Raw genomic sequence first — 20,522 nt, 5'->3', positions numbered from 1 at the left:
GTTCTGCAAACTGAAAGGTCACAGATTTGATTCTCAGTCAGGGCACATGTCTGGGTTGCGGGTTTGGTCCCCAGTTGGGGCACATACGCAAGGCAACCAATCCATATCCTCTCACATTGATGTTTTTCTCCCTCTTTTTCTCCCTCCCTTCCCCACTCTTTCTATGTCTTTGGGTGAGAATTAAAAAAATAATAACCTGGAGACATTGGGCCACAGGAAATCCTTTGCCAATAAAACGTGCCAAAATGGATTGGATTGGTGCATTTGTAAAGTGTTCCCAGTGGGATATGGAAACACAGTTTAAGGCTCACAGACCTTCTGAATTCTATTGATTTTATTTAAATCTAAAAAATAATCAAAACCTCTAAAAGTGGTAAAACATTTATGGGAAATACTGCCTACTTGGCCAATATCCTTTTCCCTTAATAGTTTGCTTCAGTGTGATGGTATTTTATTAGTTTATTAACCATCAGATTCCCATTAAGAGACAGTGTTGGAACTGAAAAGGATCTTAAAAGATTCTTCTAGCTCTACTTATGGTTAAACAACAGGGGACCAGAAAGGTACTGCCTTAACAGTTTCAGAGCAGTGTTTGGGACTGAAGCACAAAGATCTTAATTCTAGACTCAGAAGGCCCTTCAGAGAGAATCGGTCTAATGTGTGTAAGGAGAGCCGATGGAGCTCTTTGTGACCAAATAGGATCCAGAGAAAGTTTGAGGAGTGGGAAGAGTGAGACCCTAGCCTTCAACCTCCAGCCTCCATCAGATAGACCTGTTTTTTCCCTCTGTTTCATGTATTGAGCTTCTCCATATGATTTTCTGTGAAGAAAGGGCCTTGTTACTTAAAGACAAATTAGGCCTAAAGAGGTTTAAATATGGGTTCAGCATTACCCAACAAGTTGATACCAGAGCTGGGGTCAGGACCTGAGCCTTCTACCTCTGTCTAGTACATAGCCAGTTCCACCTCCATACCACAAATCCTCCTGTCATTAATCTTATTTTACCTCTTCTTTTCAAAGGGGGTGCATTTCTGAGTGAGGTGCAAAACTTACTTTAAAGAAATATAAGGATTTATCTTATCAAAGGATGACTTCATTTTCCCAAGTTTTACCATTCATTATTCTTCCTCATGTACTTTCACTCTTACATGTACCGGTACTCCCATGACATGCATCTCGATTCAGGACACTAATCTTACTTCCCCTACATTATCACAGTGTTTTCGTACTTATACACTCAATTACAAATAATTTACATTCACCTTTCACCAACTAGCTTTATGAAAGATGACATCTTATTTTTCATTACCTCACTCTTCCTATTTATTGGTCAGACTTTTTATTTTTACCTAATAGAGAATATCGTTCCTTATCTGAATTGTTATCCTAATAGATATTTTAGCCAGTGTTGTTTTTCCTCAGTCAGGCAACAATATTTCCAACTTTCCAGACTACTTCTACATACAGTGGACTTTAATGTTCAAAGGACTTAGTTTCCTAGCACATGTCCCCTGACAAGTCTTAAGTTTTAATTTTCTCCTCTGTAAGTGGAATGATAATTATGCTATTTACTTCATTGCTGTGTTACACTGCAATTCACTAAAGTACTTAGAAGATATGGTATGTAATGAATATTCACTAGTTATTTTTATTATTTATTAATTTATTAAATTTATTGGGGTGACATTAATTAATAAGATCATATAGGTTTCAAGTACACATTTCTGTGATACATGATCTGTATATTGCATTGTGTGCCCACCACCCAAAGTCAAATCATCTTTTGTCACCATATATTTGGCCCCCTTTACCCTTTACTAGCCCTCCCCTTCCTTCTGGTAACCACCGTACTATTGTCTGTGTCTGTGAGTTTCAGTTTTATATCTCAGATATGAGTGAAATCACATGGTTGTTAGCTTTTTCTGACTGACATTTATTGTGATATTTTCAAGGTCCGTCCATGTTGTTACAAATGGCAGTATATCATCTTTTCTTGGGGCTGAATGGTGTTCCATAGTATATATGTACCACATCTTCTTTATCTGATCATTTGTCGGAGGACACTTTGGTTGTTTCCATGACTTGGCCACCATGTATAATGCTGCAATGAACATAGGAGTGCTTATATCTTTGTGAATAAATGTTTTCAAATTTTTCGGGCAGATACCCAGAAGAACGTTACTAGGTCATATGGTAACTCTATTTTTAGTTTTTTGAGGAGCCTCCATACTGTTTTCCATAGTGGCTGTACCAGTTTACATTCTCACTAGCAGTGAATAAGGGTTTCTTTTTCTCCACAACCCCTACAACACTTGTTATTACTTGTACTGATGATAATAACAATCCAATTAAAAAATAGGCAGAGGACCTGAACAGATACTTCTCTCAAGAAGCCATTCGAATAGCCCACAGCTATATGAAAAGATGCTCAATTTCACTAGCTATGATGGAAATGCAACCCAAAACTACAATGAGATACCACCTCACACCTGTTAGAATGACTAGTTATTATTTTTATATAGGAGCAGCTTTGGATTAATATAAGCCAAATAAATGAAAGAGATCTAAACATCAAGGGCTTTATTTCTCTTGTAAGGTTGGCAGTTGAATTATATAATATACTTGAAGTTATTTTTCCCTTGAAAAGTGAATCTGAAGCCATAGCAATAGAAATTATTCCAAATAAAGCGCAGGAGCACGCGTGCACACATACACAACTGAAAAAAATAAAGGAACAGCATCAGGAAGCTCTGAGACAACTTCAAGTGGCCTAATAAAAGGGCAACTGCAGCCCACAAAGTAGGGATGGGAAAGGAAAAAACTGATGAAATACTGCCCAAAATTTTTCAAATTTGATCAAAATGAAAAACTCACTGATTCAAGAAACTCAATACACAGCCAAGCTCAAGAAATATGAGGAGGAAAAAAACCTATACAGGCATCAAAATGATATTTCTTAAGAAGAGCACTTAAGAAGAGACTATCTTAAACCTATCCAGAGGAAAAAAGCATGTATTACCTACAGAGGAACAAAGACAAAGATGACAGCAAACTTTTTGAAAGCAATGCAAGGCTGAAAGACAGTGGCGTAACATCTTTAAAGTACTAAGGAAAAAGATATCCATTGAGAATTTTGTATCTAACAAAAATGCCTTTCAAATATTAGGATAAAATACTTTTTTAACATACAAAAATCAAGAGAATTCATTGCCAGCAAACCTGCACTACAATAAATGTTAAGGAAATTTTTCAGTTAGATGGAAAATCTACCAACTGGAAGTCTTGATCAACATAAAGGAGTAAAAGCCATCCAAAAGGGCAAATAATTGGATAAATATTTTTAAAAGCCTCTTTTTCTTATTTAAAAATCTCTTTAAAAGATAATGGTTGTTTTAAGCAAAAGTAATGACAATGTATTTTGTGGTTTAAAACATGTAGAAGTAAAATATATGAAAATCATTGCACAAAGGCCACAAAAGGGAAATGAAATAGACTGTTCTAGGATTTTTACATGATATGTAAAGTGGTATAATAATACTTGAAAGTAGATAATGATAAGTGAAAGATATATACTGTGAACACTAAAGCAACCACTAAACAACACAGTTTTCACTAATAAGCCAAATGAGGAGATACAGTGGAATGAGGGAAATGTTCAGTTAATTCAAAGCAGGCAGAAAAAGATTAAAAAGAGAACAAACAACATTTGGACAAATAGAAAATAAATAGCAAAATGGCAGACTCAACCAGCCAAATGTAAATAGTCTAAATCAAGCTGTCCAATAGAACTTTCTGGCAACATTCTTTATCTCCGCTTTCTAATACCTAGTCACATGTGGCTATTGAGCATCTGAAATGTAACTCATGAACAGAATTTTAAACTTTGATTAAATTAAAATAGCCACGTGTGATTAGTGGCCTATTGGACAGCACTATTCTAAATACCTGATTTAAAAGGCATAGATTGTCAGATTGGCTAAAAAGTAAGACCCAACTGTACGCTGTCAAAAGAACACTCTAATAATAAAGATAAATAGATTAAAAGAGGATGGGAAAAGATATTTCATGCAAACATTCACCAACAAAGACTGATATATTAATAGCAAAGTAGATATCAAGAGGATATAACAACTCCTCTGAAGACAAACATTTTTATTTAGTCATCCTTGGTATTTTATTTGTTGCTGGTTGCAGGGGAAAAAATGGCAGCGTGTTAGTTTGCTAGGACTGCCATTACAAAATACTGTAGCCTGGGTGGCTTAAATCACAGAAGTTTATTTTCTCACAGTCCTGGAGGCTGGAAGTCCAAGATCTGGTTTCCACAGGGTTGGTTTTTCCTGAGGCCTCTCCTGGGCTTGCAAATGGTCACCTTCATGCTGCCTCTTTACATGGTCATCTCTATGCACCTCTGGGTGCCTCTCTGTGTGTCCAAATTTTCTCTTACCAGGACACTAGTCATTGCATTAAGACCTGCTATAACAGCCTCATTTAACTTGGTTACCACTTTAAATGCCATATCTCCAAATACAGTTATACTCTGAGGTCCTGGGAGTTAGGGCCTCAACATATAAATTTGGAGGAAAACACAATTTAACCCATAACATACGGGGCCATTATTTATCACAACTGTCCTCCCAAGAACAGTGTCTCTAGGCTTCCATGGTGCAGCATATTTAATTGGAGCACACAGTGCCATTCTGGCCTATGATGACTGTGAAGCAAAGGGCAGGGCTAACGTTTTGGGACTATGGTTCCCCTCTTAAGAGAGTCATGGAGGAACATAGAATGGGGAAGAAGGGAACCATATCCACCCAGAGTCCTGTGTTGCCTGTATTGTTTTTCTGTTGAACCTTCTGACAACCAATTATGCCCCTTGCTATATCTTTTTTTTTAAATTGAAGTATCGCTATATACAGGGTGGGGCAAAAGTAGGTTTACAGTTCATATGGAAAATAATACAATAAGTAATAAGTAATAATATAAGAATAAACTCTGTTTTTGCATACTCAACTGGAAACCAACTTTTGACTGTCCCTGTATTTTTCCTTTTGAATTAATGAAAGGAAAACTTCAAGTTAAACAATGTTGTTTCTTCTGACACCCAGAAGAACTAATTGGAAATGCTGACCCTTCCAGTACCCCATCAACTCTTCCCACCCACAGCAAGCTGCCTCTTGTTGCCATGACTACATTGGTTTTCAGCTAATGCAGAGGTGCTAGTTCTCGCTTCATTTTGTTGAATGTTAGGAGGCTGGAGCTAGTTAGCCCCCAAGGTGCAAGGCTTCAAGGTGAGGTTTGAAATTTGGAAGAGAATAAAAAGAAGGAGGCTGCAGAAAGGCCCTATGGGAGTGAAGGTTTCATGGGCCCTGAGCTACATGATGTGTAACAGAAGTTAGAACGAGTGTATAGAGCAATTTAAAAACAGATGGGTTTCCTGAAATCAGCACTATGTTTCCATGGCAACACCTCAGCTGATACTGTTGGTTGCTATAAAGTGTTCTGTATGGACAGAATCTTGGTGTCAAGTAGAGGGAGAGGACCACAACAGGATAAATCAGACTAACCTTAGAAAGAAGAAGACAGAATTTGGGATAGCTGTTAGGGCCTTAGGAAGATTCTCCTCAGAGGCAGGCCTCTCACCGCCAGGGGAGATGTCGAAAGTCACGTATCTAATGATTTCTAGGGAATGGCAGGAGCAGTTCTTCGGTTGCAGTGGCGGTGACACCTACCCTCCTGCCTCTAAGCTTTGATAACCAGAGGACATTTTGCCAACCTGTAACTCATTCATTTGATGAAATATTTATAGAGCACCTAGCACTGAATTCTGTCTGAAGCATCCATCATGCTAGAGAAATGCATGCCCGTCACAGTGTCTGTGAATTGCTTACATTTCTGCGATAGATCTGTAACAATAGAGGCTAATGTTTTAAATCATCAAATGGCCAGTGGCTTCTTTTCACTCACGCCTTGAGGTGTGTGTGTGTGTGTGTGTGTGTGTGTACGCACACCCACACAGGGCACTGTGTTGGGTGGTGAGGTTATGGAAAGGAATGAGACCAGGCACAGGTTCTTCCCTTGGAGGCTTAGAGTCTGTGTGTGTGTTGGGCTGGGGGGCGGGGGGATGGTGATAAGCATTGACATGGCGAGAATAAATGCTAGTGCAAGGTGGCATATGCTCCATATTAATGGTGCAGACAACAGGCTCCGTAGGGATTCAAAAGGGCAGCCTTTCTTCCAGGGCTGGGGTGATCAGGGAGGGGGTCATGGAGAGGGTGGGACTTGAGCTGAGCAGGAATGAGAGCAGGGATGGTAACAGTGGGGCGGGGACTGTGAAAACCGGTAAGTGAGCAAAAGAGCAGAAATACTGAGATAAGAATGAGTGTGAGTTGTTCAGGGGAGAGGAGCAGACTTATTTGAGAAGGAGGGTTAATGACGCGTAGAGTGAAAAATTTTGCAAGGGAGAGTCAGGGGCTCAGGTTATCAGGATCCTGAAGAGCATGACAGAGACTTTATCATGTAGGCAGCAAAGGATTGTCAAGGGTTTTGGAACAAGGCATCTGCTGTGTTTTTTGTTGTTTTAGCAAAGTAATGCTGTAAGATTCTTAATCTGGCAGCCTTGTATAAGATTGTTTGAAGGAGGGAAGAGAGAACCAGAGAGACTGGATGAGGTCAGGATAGAGGTTGAGGGAAAGGAAGGAAAGGGATGAGTGGATGGAATAGGTGAACCTCAGAGGTTCTGAGATTATACTGTAACTGATTAGATCTAACAGGAGGCAAGGGAAGGTGTAAGGTTTGAATTTGGGTCAATAAGAAAGAAGTTTATTTAGACCTTTGAAAGAAATGATATCTACCAAGCCCGTGGTAATCAGAAAGATAAGAGGAAAATCCTTGCCCTTAAGTAGCTCACAACCTAGTAGAAGACAAGCGTGATTGTAGATTCTGGGCTAGAAGTGTGTACTGAGCAAAATGAGGTGCTCACTGGAAGGAGTGGTCAAATCTAGGAGAGGAGGAAGTGTTTATGAGGCAATGTGAGCTGACTGTTGAAAGGGGGCTTGTTTGAGGAGAAATAAGTTAAGGGTTACATCTGACTTCAGAGTTTAGTTTGAGGTAGGCAGAACAGCTAAGTAGGAAGCATCCATTCATTCGATTTGTTCTTATGTTGGGACCCCATATGAGGCTGTCCCAGGACAGGAACTGAAAAGAAATGAATAAGGCTCACTCCCTGCTCTCGAGAAACTGCCTGTCTTTTTGGGGGAAAGACAGCTTTCATTCCAGCATTCAAAGGTGGTATGTGTTTCGACCCTCCTCTGCTCACCAGGTGCTAGCCCTGGGAGTGCAGGAATGAATAGAATGGACTAAATACCCTCCTCTCATGGAGGCCACATTCTCGTTAAGAACTTACATAGGCAGAATTAGGCTAAGTAAGAAAAGACAGGTTTGAGGAAAAGACGGGTTTGAGTCCCAGGGCTGGGGGGCGGGTACAGAAAAAAGGAGCGGTGAGTTCTGCTCTACCCACCTGGGAGGCCTGTGCTGCCAGGAAGCATGAGACAACTGACTCATTAAACAGCAGTTGGAGATGTCATTCGGGAGCCAGGGCAAAAGATCAGGTCAGGCTGCAGAATGAGTTTAAACTTCCGCGTATGCCTCCTGCCTATGAGGTGATGTGCTTGTGTTTCACCCAGGAGGCATCTCTGTAGCGGTGACAGCTAATGCCAGGCATTTGCAACCATGGTGTGTTTTGTGGCCTCTAGGACTCCCTCTCCGTGGAGCCAGTCTGTCGGCCTTCTTTTCTGGGCTCTGCACGTGCTGGTTCTTCTCACTGTTTGCTTGAATGCTGATGGAGCCTCTGTGACCCAGCAAGCAGTTCATTCGCCTGCTTCAGGCCCACACTGACAGAGCCCGTATCCCAGCCAGCGACACCCAAACACACAGGTCTTCAGAATATGACTGTATTCGAGACAGGGTCTTTACACAGTAATAAAATTAAAATGAAATCATTAGGGTGGACCCTAGTCAAGCATAATGGGTGTTCTTGTAAAGTGGAAATTCAGACATAGATGCGCATACAGGGGGAATGCAATGTGAAGATGAAGGCAGAGATCAGGATTGATGCTCCTATGAGCTAAAGAATGGCAGAGATTGCCAGCAAACCAGAAAGCTAGGGGAGAGGCCTGGAACAGTCTCCCTCAGAGTCCTCAGCAGGAACCAAACCAGCTGGCACTTTGATTTCAGGCTTCTAGCCTCCAGAACTGTGAGAAGGTAAATTTCTGTTGTTTAAGCCATGTGGTCTGTGGTACTTTGTTATGGCAGCCTGAGGAAACTTACCATGGCGGGTCAGTAACTCTCAGGTCTCCCAACTCGGAAGCCTGTGGGGCCCATTGCCACTGCTTCTGCGCTAGGCCACAGTGTCTCCTCCTGTGATGCTGTTGAAAATCAGTGTTTTGGGTCTGTGCTCTGGGAGCCTCATTCAGAAGTCTGATTGTGGCTGACTGGCTCTCAGCTCTTTCAGAGAAGCAGTCGCCACAGGTGTATGTCCAATTTGCCCAGCTCATTTGTTTTTCTAAGGATGCTCATGACTAGAAGTAGGGGAGCCTCTGGACATGCGCTGCTGGATAAGTGTTAGGTTTGAGAGGAGATCAGTTAAAGAAGAAAAATTCAATATGTGTTTGTGGTGGTGTTTGGCAGGGTTTACAAGGTTATATAGAATTTTAATGAGCCAAGAGGGTTTTCACTCAAATTCCTGGCATGAAGAGCAGGGAATCATTTCTGATCACCATTGCCAGCCACAAATTCTGCTGGGGTTAAGGGCAAGGAAGTCAAGGAAACAGAGATTAGTCAAGCAGGTGCTGTGGGCCAACTGTGGAGTAATATCCTGTTGTTAGAAAGAGTTCTGGCAGAGCTTAACTCTGGGGAGTTGATTTCCTGTAGGGACTGGCAGGAGGATCCCGATTCTGTTGGCCGCTCCCCCTCCCTCCACATCTTGGCTTCTGAGGGGCGAACAGCTTGCTCTGGATTCACTGTCAGCCTCCAGAATCCTCCAGAATGTCTCCACTTGCTTCTCACAGGGCCGCTCTCACTAACCTAGTCTCTCATGAATGGAGCACAATTACCAGCCAATTCAGCCGTTTTCTTTTTACTGTTTAGAAGTGTCAGAAGCAGGAAAATGAACATCATATCCAAGACTGTCTTGGCCTATCCATTAATGAGTTCTGCCTACAAAAGTGTTTGAATCTCATGCCCATATATTTTTTTAAAGTTTGCATCTTGTTGGTGTTTTTCAGTTGTCAGGACTTTTTCCTCCCCTGAAATTTATACGTGTGCTTAGCATGTGCCAGCGGTCAAGCTAAAGATGATGTGTTGATTTTGTTCATTCTTCACAGTACTTTTGTGATGGAGTACCTGTAGTTATTCCCATTTTACAGATGAGACGCTGCAAGGTCAGTGACTTGATGAAGGTCATCTAGGCAGTAAATGCTAGCACCAGGAGATGCACCCGGCACCGTGACCCCAGAGTACATGATCTTAAGTGCAGCACCCCGCAGTCATCAATTTGGACTTTAATCCCTGTGCTGGGAGCATAAGGGTACTTGGAATGAGTTATGCCCTCAAGCTCCAAAGAACTGCAGTATGAGCTGGCAGGCATGGAGCAGGAGAAATGTGCACAGGGCGCTGGGAACCCAGAGTGAGGAGTTTGCCTAGGGTCGGGTTCTGGGAAGCTGTCTAGAGGAACCGCACAGACAAGGGCACGGAGGCTTGAGACAGCAATGAATAGCACATTGCCGTAAGTGAGGTGAAAGGAAAGGGGATAGGACAAAAGTGGCTGAAAGTGAAGATGGAGAGAGTACAGACAGGGAGAGCAAGGAGGAAGATGTGTCAGTTCAGATGAGAGATGGTGAGAGCTACAAGTAGGAAAGAGTGCGGGGTTGCAGAGGATGTTGAATTTGAAGGTCCTGATGACTGAGTAGATGTGGGGCTGATGAACAAAAAGTCTTAGCCAACACTGAGCCCTTAATGTGTACCAGGTATGGTTTTAAATGTACAACATATTTTAACTCACTTAGTTTCATAGGTTTTCCAGATGAGGAAGGTGAGGCACAGAGAGGCTAAGTGTCCTACTTGGTCCCAGGCACTCTCATGGCTAGCAGGTGACTGAGACTCACGTCAGGGAGTCTCTGTCGCCTCCTCTCTTCATCACCTTGCTGCACCCCTCCTGAGTGAACCTAGAGGGCAGGGGAAGGTGTCTAATGAGCTGCCTCCACTGCTGATGACCAGGTGGATGGTGGTCCCATTCCTGTGGATTCTGGGAGGGAGCGAAGAAAGATACTGGCTCTGCATTATAGTGTTTACTGTGAGATGCTTGTGGAACACCCAGTGGAGGAATCCAGCTCAGGCCTGTGCCCTCCTGAAATCTCTGATCAGTAAGCTGCGGGCCTTCTGCACCTACACTAAATCATTATACTGCTTTACATTTAGATGAAAGGTTGATAAGAAAAAAAGTTTGCTGGTGCCAGGTCTAAAATCTCTCGTAATCTGAAATGATTTCTCTCTTTTTCTGGGCCGCTAACCAGATGGCGGACCAGATTAAAATGTGATGGTTTGACACACAAGAAAAATAATGTAGCTGTGCCAGCCTTCAGTGTCTCCGGCATAAATTGAAATTTAACATTGTATTACACACCTGAAGACTTGTCATTACAAGAGTGGCCAAGCAAATATGATTTACAGGGTTAGCCTTTGAGAAATAAATAGGAGAAATAAAATAACAGTACAGATAACACATTTTAAAAAAACATATCTGATGGTGTTAAGCAGTCCTATTTGATTGCACTGTTTAATACTGCCTCCTATTTTGTTTGTTTGATCAAGGGATTTTTGATGTAGTGGACCGGTTCTCCCAGTGAAATCTGGAAATTCAACTCCCACTTTCTCCTTCCCTGGGCCTTTAATCTCCACCCATATTTTTCATATTAGCTGCATGATTCAGTCTGGCTATGGGTTAATTTCTGAGATCTGAAGGTAAAGCTAAGATTAGATCTTCTCCAGCCTACCTGAGTGCCCTTACTACCCTTACTCAGACCCTCCAGCACCTTCTGTTCTAGTCCCTGCCTCTGTCCATATTAGGGGTTTGGTGTCTTACTGCGACTGCTCCCCCATGCAAGGCCTTCAAAAGGCCTCTGCTCAGTTCTGTGTCCTGCCCTTCAAGGCTTGTCATTTCTGCCAATATAAGAAGTGAAATATAGGTCAACCTCACAGATCCCAGTGTTAAAAATAAAAGCGTCCTCCACAGGCTTTGCAGGTTTGTAGATTGGCTTGGGTTTCCCCCTAATAACAACCCGACTTTATAACTAGCTCCTTGGAGCTTAGTTGATGCCACCCGTCATATAAGAGGGAACCTGACATAGGAGAGGAGCTGAAATTATCTCCCTCAGCAGACTCCATACCAAGATGTGACGATTGCCTGAAAGGAAATTGTAAGTAGAAGCACTGAGCAGGTTCCCTTCCCATTGTGGGATGAGGAGTGCTGGCTCTTGGGAAGGGGGAAGGAAGCTTCAGTCCCATTTTCTGTAAAAGTGGGTCTGAAATGGAGCCTGGGAGAAATTACCTTCCTTCAAGGACCATGTAACACTTCTCTCCTGTGGCTGCCATGGGATGGGCAGTGCAATTTCCCGAAATTAGAATGAGAAGACCTCCAGCCTCACCTTTCTCATTCCTCACCCTTGCACATGAGCTATCGCAGAAGGTTCAGCCCCTTTTCTGTGATATTAAAATTCAGGAAGCGAAAACCAGAGCCTCTTAATTCACTTTTAAAAACCACATATTTCTTTCCCCCTGCGTCCTCATTCTTATTTTCCCTCTTCCTTTTCTTTCTCCTTTTATTCTGATTTCCCCATTATGTCCTTTTGCCTTCATTCCTTTATGCCCTTCTTACTCCTGCAAAACCTAGGAGGTAAGTTATCCATCCCACAAAAGGCATAGGCCTCTGGGAATTCAAGTCTCTGAATAGATTCTTCACCCCGCCCCCAATCTCAGGTCTCATTTTTCAGGCTGGTCTGTGCTTGACAGGAACTGCATTATCTTGAGAGAATCCTAAGGAACAAAGAGACTTTGACATTTGGGCTTTTCATAAACCATCTCTGCAATGCTCAGGCAAATCTTAAAACCAACTTTTGCCTTCTTCCAACAGCCGGTAGCAACGTTGCTTTTTTTGTTGCAGTTGGCAGGCCCTGGTCAGCCTCCACTGAAGCATTCTCCCAGGGTTCGAGGAAATGGAATGAGCCGTGTCTTCTCCTTTAGTGCTTCTGAGTTGGATTTTCTCAGAGATGTTCGTTTGGGTCGTGCTGGCTGCTTTCCCTCTAAACAGGAGTGGGGGGAAAAGAGGAAAATAGTCAAGAAGGGGACGGACAAATAAGAATTCATTCAACATACATTTGGTGCCTCAAACAGAAATGTTATGGTTACAGAGTTTTCTAAAGCTATACTCCAGGCCAAATTAAATGATTTCTGTGAGAAGAGAGGAGGGCTCAAAAAAGAGTGAGATGGATGACCCTCTGTGAACATAGCTTTCTCCCCCGTCACTCTGCCCAAGAAGAGCCAGACTCCTGAGGGACCAGGAGGTAGACATTCCCACTGTTGGAGTCCATCCTCTTGAGGGACCCGAGGGCACCTTGCCGTGTTGGTTCGGCCCTACCACTGGCTTACTTTGTGGTGATGGGCAGGTCACTTGGCCTCTCTGCAATTCATTTTTTCATCTGTGAAAGGGGAGAGTTGGACAGGAGCAGTGCCCCTACTCAACTCTGACTGCAGGACAGTCACTGGGCAGCCTTTAGCCACACCAGCAGCCCAAGGTTCCTGATTAATTTGCTCTCAGGTGAGGGAGACCTGACTTGGGTAGCTTTCAAAGCTCCCTAGATGATTCCCTTATGCAAACAGGGCTGAGAAGCATTGCCTAGACCACCATCTGTCCAATTGGAGTGTGCACATGAATCACGTGGGACCTCGTTGCAATGTAGATCTGATCCCACAGTTCCCGGCGGGACGGGGCATTCTATCCTAGCCCGCTCCTGGCAAGGCGGGTGCTGGTCCTTCGATCCTGAGCAACGAAGGCTGCGATGGTCTTCAAGGTCTTCACAGTTCTGATGTTCTAGGGTTTCTTAATTACTTATTTATTTTTGGCAGGAGGAGGGCCGGGAACAAGTGAAAGAGAGATTTTGATGGTAATGGGGATAAGCTCCTTTTCATCCTTTGGGAAATTGTGATTTGGTAGTTGGTGAATAGGGTTCATTTGTGTCTGTTTTCAGTGCTGAACTAGGTTTATTTAGGAAGGCAAAAAAACCCAGATGTAGCGCTGTGTGTGTGTGTGTGTGTGTGTGTGTGTGTGTGTGTGTGTGTGTATGTGTAAGAAAGAAAAGGAATATGAAAGAGAATGTGTAAATGTATGTGTGCTCATAGGGTGAATATCCTGTGTTAAATGAATCTTACGTTTGGGAAAATAAAAGGGTGACAAATGTCAGGCTTCTCCAGGTCCAGTTATGATGAGGAGATGAAAAGAGGAGGCACATTTTAGTCAGCTGGGATTTTAGGTGAAGATCCTTCTTGCCAAAGCAACTCAAAGGCTGGAAGATTTTGTTTCCTCAGTCCTATCTTTTTCTTTTGCTAAGCAGCCATTTGTTCCAATTATTCTTGAATTATAGTGACAGCTTTTGGTTTATGCAGGGCTTCAAATCATCTGAACTTAGGAACAGAAGTAAAATTGTGCCTTTCTTGGTCACAACATTTCAGCTGACTGCTTTTAAAAGGCTCCCCTTTCCACTCCCCGCCGCTTCCCCCAGCCTAACTGTGAGCCACAGACACCATCCTTGGAGAGTGTCGAGATTCTGCCTGAGTTTTGCACCATTACATACATATTTTAAAGTCAAGGTCAGCCTTAGAGAGATGTTGCCTGCATTTTGCCTTCTGCTTTTTCTCATCTTTGTAGAATGACAGATTCCCATACATGAACAAATTCTCCAGGTTTAAAGTTATATTTAGTTAAGATTAAATACTTTGAGCCTTGCGGTAGTGAGTCTCCTGCTCACATATTTATGGAGATTCCTTTTGCTTTAGACTAGGTCTCTAATAAAGGAGTATTTCTTGCTAAAATCCACAACCCGGGACTTTGTCACTGTTCTATTTTCAGGATTCCTCCAATTTGTGGTTAAAGGGAAAAGAATGTTTTTCTTTTTTCTTTTATTTATTTATTTTTATTGTTCAAATGCATTTGTCTCCATTTTCCTGCCCCTGCTTTCCTCTGCCCCACCCGCCACCTCCCTCCCTCAATCCTTCCCCGCTTTGGCTTTGCCCATGGGTCCTTTATACATGTTCCTTGATTTGACCCTTCCCCTTCCTTTCCCCATTACCCCCCTCCCTTCTTCCCTCATGCCACTGTCCGTTTCTTTTTTCTTTCAATGTTGCTGGTTATATTTTCCTTGCTTGTCCATTTTGTTGATTAGGTTCCACTTATACGTGAGATCATATGGTATTTGTCTTCCACCATCTAGCTTATTTCACTTAGCATAATATTGTCTAGTTCCATCCATGCTGCTGTCCTGAAGCGTAGGAGTTCCTTCTTTCCTTCTTCTGCGTAGTGTTCCATTGTGCAAATGTACCATAGGTTTTTGATGCACTCATTTACTGATGGGCATTTAGGTTGCTTCCAGCACTTGGCTATTGTAAATTGTGCTGCTATGAACATTGGGGTGCATAGGTTCTTTTGAATTGGCATTTTGGGGTTCTCAGGGTATAATCCCAGCAGTGGAATTGCTGGGTGAAAAGGCAGTTTCATTTTTAGCTTTTTGAGGAAATTCCACACTGTTTTCCACACTGGCTGCACCAGTCTGCATTCCCACCAACAGTGTAGTAGGGTTCCCTTTTCTCCACAACCTCACCAGCACTTGTTTGTTGATTTGTTTACAATGGCCATTCTGACCAATGTGAAGTGGTATCTCATTGTGGTTTTAATTTGCATTTCTCTGATGGCTAGTGATGCTGAGCATCCTTTCATAGGTACCTGGGCCCTCTGTATGTCCTCCTTGGAGAAGTGTCTGTTCAGGTGCTTTGCCCAATTTTTAATTGGATTGTTTGTCTTTCTGGAGTGGAGTTGTGTGAGTTCTTTATATATTTTAGAGACCACACTCCTGTCCAGGGTATCATTGGCAAATATATTTTCCCATACGTTTGGTTCCCTTTTCATAAAAATATGGAACACTTCATGAATTTGCATGTCATCCTTGTGCAGGCGCCATGCTAATCTTCTCTGTATCGTTCCAATTTTAGCATGTGTGCTGCCGAAGCGAGCACTGTTTTTCTAATAAAGATATTTTCCAATCTAAAGAAAAGATATTTTTCTCTCTCCATGGTTTTGTTTTAGTCTCCCCTGCCATAAAGAAGGATTCTGCATAGCTTGAGTGAGCCCCTGACCGTGTCTCCTTTAGTCCAGTGCCCTGTCCGTCTGAGCAGTCTCCTCTTGTTATTGGCCATGACCTTAGAATTTGGAGTTTGCAGAGGTGCTCCTTTATAGCATGATTTTTCATATTGCAGGTCACAACCCGTATTTTAGACAGGTGATAAAATCAGTAGGTTGGAGAGCATTTTAAAAAATGAAATAGAAAAGAACAAAAAAGTCAAAACACGTCACACAAATAAGAGCTAATATTATTTAGTGAAACCTTGAGTGTATATGTCATGCAAATGCATTTTTTAAAAACTATGGATCATGGAAAAGAGAATTTGAAATACTTTAGAGAGTGTATACTCCCAGACCAAGGAGGCAAAGATATTTCATCTTGTATTTTACCTTTAATTGAGTTGTAGTGGCTGGCTGCAGTACTATATTGAAGACAATTCAGAGGTGGTGTCTAGACTCTGAGAGAAAGTTCTGTCATGGATTAGCAATATTTAACATGGACTTTCAGCACAGATGTGGAGTCACGTGGTCTATGTATTTGCCATCCTGTGGAAAGAAAATACTATGCAAAAGTGGCTGCCAGCAGGAGAATCACGAGGCCTGGTTATAACCGAATGAACCAATAGGTGAGGCTTTCCTGGCTGTGACTAGCCCCAGGAGATGGGAGGGGTGGGAGTGTGTGTGTATGTGTGTGTATACATGTACACATACACACCTGGATACACACAATACTTTATTATCGTTGTTCTACTAGCAAGGTACCTCAATAATAAAAAGCATAAGTAGTTGTTATTATTTGCTAATGAGATAGTTGAAAATATTTTAACCTATTAAATGGTTTTTGAAAGATACTTGTTAGGCTAGTCTAGCTGATTTCCTAGCTGCTACTCTAGCAGTGTTTAGAAAGGAAAAGATTCGAAATATTTCCTTGGTTAACATTTGTGCTTTGAGACAGACATTTGTAACTTGAACACTGTATTATAGGGAAGTTACCTCCCTTGTTGTTGTTCATAGGATCTGGCTTTTCTCAGTCCTATGAAAGAAAATATTTACAGGAGTACCAATAATCACACCCAGTGTTAACATATGAAATGTAGAGTGCAAGTATTCAGCCTTCAAGCTTTCATCTCCCACACACATTCATTCATCTGCTCATGCATTTCATCCACATATATTTATTGTGGGCTTACTATATGCTTTTTGACACAGCTCTTGGCCAAGCATTTAAGATACAAAGGAAAACAAAAACAGACCTGGCCTCTGTTCTTATGAGGTTTGAAGACTGGTGAGGAAGGCAAATGGTGATAAAGAGGAATATGTAAGCCCTGGCTGGGTGGTTCAGTTGGTTGGAGTGTTGTCTGTACACCAAAAGGTTGCAGGGTTGATTCATGGTCAGGGCACATACCTAGGTTCTGGGTTCGATCCTCAGTAGTGGCACATAAAGGAGGCAGGAAGTCAATGTTTCTTTCTCTTTCTCTCTCTCTCTCAGTTCAATAAAAAAAAAAAATAAAGAGGAATATGTAAGTGTGATGGGAGGAAGAAACCATATCTAAGAGCATAGAACAAAGATGCTGACTCAGAATGGAACTTGCCCTCTGTGATGTCTTACTATGGTGGAGACCTCTGGGGAAGACACATTCTCTGGTGTTCGCCACTGAACTTTAGAGGCACTTTGTACCCCAGAGCCCTTGGCAAACAGTTGCACTTGAGCCTTAAACATGAGATTAACACTGTTTGTAAAATGGGCTTCCGAACCCTCCCTCTCTGTCCACGCCCAGACCTTTTATTCAGGGCTTCCTCTTCGTCACCTGCAATACTTGCTCTTAAAACGGACATAATTAACTGCCTTTTGATCCCACAACTTTTTTGCAACAAGCAGCTCTCTGGCAGTGGGCAGAAATAAAGCTGTATGCTTGAGACCTAAATGGCTCTTCTCAACTTCCCTGGACCTTTAAGGATGTTTTTCTGGCAGTAATTTTATTAGCTTGGACGAACACTCTTACCCATTGTCCCCATCAACTTTTTGATCTTTACAAAGTGTGTTATTTGCTTCTAATTTTGAATCTCTTTTTGTCCTCCCTGTGTATGTGAACCTGTCATTTTTAAGTAGATGTACTGGATGTGCTAGTTCCTCCTGTGTTGTTCCCTCAGACTACTAGGTGCCTCTTCCTTGTCTCTAGTCTGCGCACGCACCATTAAACACAGAGAATGAGGAGGCAGGTCTCAAAGGTGTGCATGTGGAAGACTGTGGTTGTGTAGCATCCTGGCCCCTTCCAGTGGCCAACTCACACCAACTCATACTCTCAGCCACCTTACTGATAATAGAAATGAAAGCAAATGTTTTTGTGGGCTGACTATGTGCCACCCATTTATGCACTATTTTATGTAATCTTCGCTATGAGTATATGAGGCAAATCCTATTATTATTCCCACTTACATATGAGGAAACCAAGGCTTAGAGAAGTTAAGTAACTTGTTACAGTTATACAGCTAATATGTGTAGAGCTGAGATTTGAACCCAGGAAGTCTGATTCCAGCATCCTTACTCTAGACACTATACTTATATTGCTTTCCTAAATAAATATAAAATATACTTAGGGGTATAAAACCTAAAGTCATTTCAGATGGACAGCTCCCAAATAAGCATGAGGTTAAAATTGACAACTTTAAACAGCACATAAGGCAGTTCATTAATAACTTCTCGAGCAGTGATGCCTTCTATCTTAATATGACAGGTATCCTTTAATTGTTGGGTGATTTAGAGTACAATAAAATTGTGTGATGTTGGCATTTAGGGCTATTTCTCTGAATTTAGCATCATGGTGTGGCTTCTGCCCAGCAAGATCCATACATGCTTTTATGCTGCAAAGACACTAAGCAGTTTCTAAGAAAAACATTGCCCACTTGGCACAGCTTGTGTTGTTATTGATTTTTCTGCTTATGTGTATGTTTTGTTTCTTTACATATACTGTAAGCTTCTTGAGAGCAGTGTCCTTCAATGATGCACACATTGTAGTGAAGAGTACTTATAGATGATAGTGTCATTACGACAGAAGCCACTGCCATCTCCTCCCTCTGGCCTTCCTCGCTGAAGAGTGTTGTTCACTGAATATGTGTCCAGCTGTCCACTAATTCAGCCCAGTCCTATGAAAGATTCAGCACATTGAATTATCTTTGTTCCTTCACATTTGGTTTTCTTTTTCCACTAACCTCTGTAAATCCACTTGTACTGTTTTTTGGACCTCAGAGTTGTCTTAGACCTTCTGTAGTGGGATCCATACTATATACTACATCCATCCACCTGCAAGTTTAATAACATATTTTTAAATTCCACTTTACTAGAATAATAAAGATGCCTTGCAACATTTTTGCCCATTTTTCTCAGGAATTGCAGCAGATGTGTTAATTCTCAGCCAGACAGATGTTAAAAAGAAAGGCCATTGCCTATTAATTATTTAAAGTTAAATTTAAAATCCTTGGCCTGGCAAAGTAGAAATAAACACAGCTGAATCTGATGCCTTCATCTAGTCGATCCAAATGTACACACATACCCACACACCCGCTGCCGCCACCACCACCACAGCGACAACAACAACAACAACAACAAAACCAAAAAAAAATATATAAGAAACAAGGGTGGAAATAACCAAAGTCATTTTATATCTTCTAATCCCACTCTCTCCTCCATGTCCTGTGCTTGCTGAGGCAAACCAGCCCTTAGATCTGAGCATGGTCAGTTTTTCCATGAGGTGTTTTCCTTCTGGTTTCTGAACAATGGATGACTCCTTCTCATTGTTTCTCTTCCCCTAGTTTGACTCTCTGTAAATTCTGGTGCCCATTTAAGACCTGGAAATTAAATTCTTCTCTTTCAGGTTAAAGTGGGCTGGAGAAACTGATTAAATTCTTCTCAACCCCAAATCCTTTGCTTTTTTTGTGAGAATATTTCTTTGCACAGTAACATGAGCAAAAACTTCCATTCCAACTCCCAAGTGATTAATTTTTTTCCTTGGCAGCAACTGTCATGCCTTCCACAGTGTCCAGCATTCATTCTTCATGAGACCAGCCCAGTCATGGTCTCGGCATCATCTCTTCCTTTCCTCCTGATTTCATAGGCCTAAACCAAAACCTTTCAGATGGGCGCAGTTTCCTTATTTTACTGCTTTACACTATGCTTTTGCCCTCAGTGGTGCCTTGTTTTCTCCTTGTGCCAGTGGCAGGAATGAGGGGCCATGGGAAGTGCCTTTATAAGAGAGAGGAGTCCAAAGACTGTTGACCAAATGGCACACTGTTGGTTGGTCTGATCCACTGATTATCCGTATGTAATGTTTGCAGTTATAGGCAGCCTTGCAAGGACTGGCATAACAATCATGGTAGTTGACATCTATTTGAATGTTTACTGTGATCCAGCTGTGGTTTTAAAGCCTTGAATAAACATCTCACTTAATTTTCACAACATCCTGTGGGAAAGCTACTGCTGTCACCACCATTTTATGTAAGAGGAAATTAAATGAGGTTTGGAGAAGTTAAATAGTTTGTAAGTGGTACAGCTGGAATTCAGACCCAGTGAGTCTAGTTCTAAAACCCTTGTAACTGTGCGTTAGTGAAAGACATGAGCGTTGGACTCAGGAGATCCACATTTGAGTGCTGGCTCTAACATTTACTAGCAATGGGTCTCAGGCAGTTCTACTTTCTTACGGGCCCTTACTTGTGGTTATATCATCTACCTTTCAAAGTCATTGTGAAAAGTATGATTAATGGTTATGAAGTGCTTAGCACTGTGCCTGGCACATAGTAGGTATTCAATCTTTGGTAAATATTATAATCATTCTTCTTTCTTTAAAAGGCTTTATTTATTTTGAGAGACAGGGGAAGGGAAGGAAAAAGAGAGGGAGAGAATCATCAGCATAAGAGAGAAATATTGATTTGTTGTCTCTCATATGGGCCCCACCCAGAACTGAACCTGCAACCCAGGACTGTGCCCTGACCAGGAATTGAACCAGCAACCCCTCGCTTTGTCAAATAATACCCAACCAAGCCACACCAGTCAGGGCAATTATTCTTACTTTTGCGTAAATATTACTA

General features: G+C 42.0%; 1 protein-coding gene and 1 non-coding gene across 2 annotated transcripts in view; one reads left to right on the top strand and one right to left on the bottom strand.

The window, feature by feature from the left end:
* Window positions 1–20,522, top strand: part of SCD5 (stearoyl-CoA desaturase 5) — a 155,359-nt gene that overhangs the window by 34,348 nt on the left and 100,489 nt on the right. The window lies entirely within an intron of this gene.
* Window positions 15,228–15,334, bottom strand: LOC129077803 (U6 spliceosomal RNA). Its single transcript, XR_008529909.1, has one exon. It is a non-coding gene; the product is annotated as a U6 spliceosomal RNA (small nuclear RNA).

The sequence above is a fragment of the Pteronotus mesoamericanus genome, unplaced genomic scaffold (genome assembly GCF_021234165.1).
Source record: "Pteronotus mesoamericanus isolate MK-2021 breed Mesoamerican mustached bat unplaced genomic scaffold, CSHL_Meso_final contig_69, whole genome shotgun sequence".
NCBI classification, from domain to species: Eukaryota; Metazoa; Chordata; class Mammalia; order Chiroptera; family Mormoopidae; genus Pteronotus; species Pteronotus mesoamericanus.
This window is presented reverse-complemented; position numbering and strand designations above follow the sequence as displayed.